Source organism: Nomia melanderi, unplaced genomic scaffold (genome assembly GCF_051020985.1).
Source record: "Nomia melanderi isolate GNS246 unplaced genomic scaffold, iyNomMela1 scaffold0334, whole genome shotgun sequence".
In the NCBI taxonomy this organism is placed as follows: domain Eukaryota; kingdom Metazoa; phylum Arthropoda; class Insecta; order Hymenoptera; family Halictidae; genus Nomia; species Nomia melanderi.
The window spans coordinates 40,001-45,000 of NW_027475449.1; the positions used below are offsets into that span (position 1 = coordinate 40,001).

The 5,000-nt window shown below is 50.7% G+C and overlaps 1 non-coding gene across 1 annotated transcript; it reads left to right on the forward strand.

Annotated features, from left to right (window-relative positions):
* Window positions 1–4,630: 4,630 nt before the first annotated feature.
* Window positions 4,631–4,785, forward strand: LOC143176042 (5.8S ribosomal RNA). Its single transcript, XR_013000649.1, has one exon. It is a non-coding gene; the product is annotated as a 5.8S ribosomal RNA (ribosomal RNA).
* The last annotated feature ends 215 nt before the right edge of the window (window positions 4,786–5,000 follow it).

Consider the following 5,000-nt stretch of genomic DNA (forward strand, 5'->3'; position numbering starts at 1 on the left):
TCGTTGGAATTACCGTCGCTGGCATTGTAAACTCCAGATGACCTTGTGATTCCTTCGTCGGGCACTGGTAAAGGGTGGCGATGATGCGTTCTATAATAGAAATACCCGTCGTAGCGTTTCTTCCGAGTCAACCCGCTCACGAAACTCTCTCTCTCGTCGTGGAATCCCCGCGTCGGAGAGTAAAACGCCGAAGGCTTACTATGAAACTTACGTCTCTCGACGATGGGACGATCCACGCGAAGAGTTGTTACGTGCACGCGTATGGTGCGATTGCGTCGATTCGCTTTTCTGTACGGGGAGTAATAGAACGTTGAGTTGACTTATCGGGTCTTCGTTGGAATTACCGTCGCTGGCATTGTAAACTCCAGATGACCTTGTGATTCCTTCGTCGGGCACTGGTAAAGGGTGGCGATGATTCGTTCTATAATAGAAATACCCGTCGTAGCGTTTCTTCCGAGTCAACCCGCTCACGAAACTCTCTCTCGTCGTGGAATCCCCGCGTCGGAGAGTAAAACGCGAATTCATAGTATGGAAACTTACGTCTCTCGACGATGGGACGATCCACGCGAAGAGTTGTTACGTGCACGCGTATGGTGCGATTGCGTCGATTCGCTTTTCTGTACGGGGAGCAATAGAACGTTGAGTTGACTTATCGGGTCTTCGTTGGAATTACCGTCGCTGGCATTGTAAACTCCAGATGACCTTGTGATTCCTTCGTCGGGCACTGGTAAAGGGTGGCGATGATTCGTTCTATAATAGAAATACCCGTCGTAGCGTTTCTTCCGAGTCAACCCGCTCACGAAACTCTCTCTCGTCGTGGAATCCCCGCGTCGGAGAGTAAAACGCGAATTCATACTATGAAAACTTACGTCTCTCGACGATGGGACGATCCACGCGAAGAGTTGTTTACGTGCACGCGTATGGTGCGATTGCGTCGATTCGCTTTTCTGTACGGGGAGAAATAGAACGTTGAGTTGACTTATCGGGTCTTCGTTGGAATTACCGTCGCTGGCATTGTAAACTCCAGATGACCTTGTGATTCCTTCGTCGGGCACTGGTAAAGGGTGGCGATGATGCGTTCTACAATAGAAATACCCGTCGTAGCGTTTCTTCCGAGTCAACCCGCTCACGAAACTCTCTCTCGTCGTGGAATCCCCGCGTCGGAGGGTAAAACGCGATATATAATAGTATATGCCAGTGGTTCGCGCGCGTCGTCTCTGAGATACGCGGTCGACAGAGTTCCGAAAACACGTGATGTGCCACGATTTCCGTGCGTCTTACATCTTTCGACGATGGGACGATCCACGCGAAGAGAACGTTCGTGCTTGCGTGAGGTGCAACAGCGTCGATTCGCTTTTCTGTACGGGGAGAAATAGAACGTTGAGTTGACTTATCGGGTCTTCGTTGGAATTACCGTCGCTGGCATTGTAAACTCCAGATGACCTTGTGATTCCTTCGTCGGGCACTGGTAAAGGGTGGCGATGATTCGTTCTATAATAGTAATACCCGTCGTAGCGTTTCGACCGATGTCACCCGCCACGAAAGTCTCTCTCGACGTGGAAACCCCGCGCCGAAGAGTAAACGCGAAGGCTTACCATACGAAAGAAAACGGTATTATACGCCTGTGGTATGTGCGTCTCGGCTCTGTGATACGCGATCGGCAGAGTTACAAAAAAACGTTGATGGGCCACGATTTCCGTGCGTCTTACATCTTTCGACGATGGGACGATCCACGCGAAGAGTAGTTACGTGCTCGCGCGAGGTGCGATAGCGTCGATTCGCTTTTCTGTACGGGGAGAAATAGAACGATGAGTTGACTTATCGGGTCTTCGTTGGAATTACCGTCGCTGGCATTGTAAACTCCAGATGACCTTGTGATTCCTTCGTCGGGCACTGGTAAAGGGTGGCGATGATTCGTTCTATAATAGAAATACCCGTCGTAGCGATTCGGCCGAGTCACCCGCCACGAAACTCTCTCTCGTCGTGGAATCCCCATGTCGGAGAGTAAAACGCGAAGGCTAACTATATAAGAAATATATAGTATTATTTATGCCTGTGGTTCTCCGTTTGCCCTACTCTCAGATACGCGACTCGGAGAGTTACGAATAATCGTGATGGACCACGATTTCTGTACGTCTTACATCTTTCGACGATGGGACGATCCACGCGAAGAGATCATTCCTGCTTGCGTGAGGTGCGATAGCGCCGATTCGCTTTTCTGTACGGGGAGAAATAGAACGATGAGTTGACTTATCGGGTCTTCGTTGGAATTACCGTCGCTGGCATTGTAAACTCCAGATGACCTTGTGATTCCTTCGTCGGGCACTGGTAAAGGGTGGCGATGATTCGTTCTATAATAGAAATACCCGTCGTAGCGATTCGGCCGTGTCACCCGCCACGAAAATCTCTCTCGTCGTGGAATCCCCGCGTCGTAGAGTAAACGCGAAGGCTTGCTATAGAAGACTATAGTTTATACGCCTGTGGTTCACCGGTTGCCTGCTCTCCGGGGTACGCGATCGCGCAGGAGTTACGGAAGAACTTGATGGGCCACGATCTCCAAGCGGCTATATCTTTCGACGATGGGACGATTCACGCGAAGAGAACGTTCGTGCATGCGTGAGGTGCGATAGCGTTGATTCGCTTGTCTGTACGGGGAGAAATAGAACGATGAGTTGACTTATCGGGTCTTCGTTGGAATTACCGTCGCTGGCATTGTAAACTCCAGATGACCTTGTGATTCCTTCGTCGGGCACTGGTAAAGGGTGGCGATGATTCGTTCTATAATAGAAATACCCGTCGTAGCGTTTCGACCGATGTCACCCGCCACGAAATTCTCTCTCGTCGTGGAATCCCCGCGTCGGAGAGTAACCGCCGAAGGCTTGCTATAGAAGACTATAGTTTATACGCCTGTGGTTCACCGGTTGCCGGCTCTCCGGGGCACGCGATCGCGCGAAGGTTACGGAGGGACGTGAAGCGCCCGAGCAATGAAACGTCCGCAGGAGGAAACGAGCAACCGCCGAACATTGTTTCGCGACGTTTCCATAATGTATTGTCGTTTCGCTCGCATCCCGCTTCTTTCCCCTAGTTTCCTCGACGCGTAGTTTCGCAGCCTTAGTGGACGAATCATTCTCGATTCGAGGAAAGATATGCAGTGGGGCGTGCAATGAGCCCGCCAGAGACCACGATCTCCAATGCGTCTTTACATCTTTGGACGATGGGACGATCCACGCGAAGAGAACGTTCGTGCTTGCGCGAGGTGCATTAGCGTCGATTCGCTTTTCTGTACGGGGAGAAATAGAACGATGAGTTGACTTATCGGGTCTTCGTTGGAATTACCGTCGCTGGCATTGTAAACTCCAGATGACCTTGTGATTCCTTCGTCGGGCACTGGTAAAGGGTGGCGATGATTCGTTCTATAATAGAAATACCCGTCGTAGCGATTCGGCCGAGTCACCCGCCACGAAACTGTCTCTCTTTCGTCGTGGAAACCCCGCGTCGGAGAGTAAAACGCGCGAAGGCTGTGACTGTAACATATATATATATATATACACAGTATACAATGCCTGTGGTTTTTGCGCGTGTCGGCTCTTCGGTATACGCGATCGGCCAGAGTTACGGAGGGACGGTGAAGCGCACGAGAAATTGAAACGGCCGCACGATTGGAACCGAGCAACCGTCGAACATTGTTTCGCGACGTTTCCATAATGCGTTTTCGTTTCGCTCGCATACCGCTTCTTTTCCCCTAGTCTCTGAGACGCGTTTTCGAGCCGTTCTTCTACTATCGATTCTCGTAGAGAGAAGGGACCGGGTAGTCTGGAAGTGGAACCCGCATCTTGCGTGTACCGTACACGGAATTGAGAGGACCGGCCGTGAAGCTCGTTTTAAAGCCGTGCGTCTGACACCCAACTCTTGCGCGCCAATTTCGCGGCAAGAGATAATATGGGACGAATGACCGGCAAAGAGCCAGCTGTGAAGTCTGTTTTTTTAATCGAATCCGTGGACGTGTGTATGCCGTAGCGTCGCTCGTCGTGTTCGTTCATGGTCGTTCCGAGAGAAAGAACGAAAGCGGTAACGAAGGGACCGGCCGTGAAGCTCGTTTTAAAGCCGCGCGTCTGACACCCAACTCTTGCGCGCCAATTTCGCGGCAAGAGATAACATGGGACGAATGACCGGCAAAGAGCCAGCTGTGAAGTCTTTTTTCATTATTTGCTTTCAATCGATCGATCGGTACGATTCGTGCAACGTTTCGCGCGATGCGACGCGAAAACATGCGCGCAACAATAGATGCGTCTGATCGGAAGAACGCGAGGGTCGACTGCACGCGATGGATTCAGTATCGGGTAGGATACAAAATATATCCCCGTCGTTTCCACGCGTGCGAGTCTTCTGCGTCTTTCGCGGGTTTTTGAATGCACTATACGCCCGGAACGTCGAGAAATATATACATATTACTTGAACGTTTTTCGTCTCGAAAGGCTTCGGTGTCGTCTCCAAGGCGACGCCTGAATCTCCTTCGCGCGCTGGTCGGAGATTCAGGTATCAACTTTTATCTTCTCTTTGAAAGAAGAGAGATATTAGGTCGAACAAGTGAGAATAAAATTATATATGTGAAATATAAAATTTATACGATTACCCTGAACGGTGGATCACTTGGCTCGTGGGTCGATGAAGAACGCAGCTAATTGCGCGTCAACGTGTGAACTGCAGGACACATGAACATCGACATTTCGAACGCACATTGCGGTCCACGGATACAATTCCTGGACCACGCCTGGCTGAGGGTCGTTTACGTACCATACACTGCTTGCGTAGCTCTGTCAAATCCCCGCCGTCGTTCACCTCTTCGGATCGAACGTTTTTTTACCGAAGGGCGCAAAGAACGTCTCTGAGTCGGGTTAAGAGAAGGATGCTACGTACGAGCGAACGATGGGTGTCTCGTCGGCGTTTGTCGCGGACACGCGAAAATTCTGTGAATTTCACGGACAGTGTACGTTCTAGTT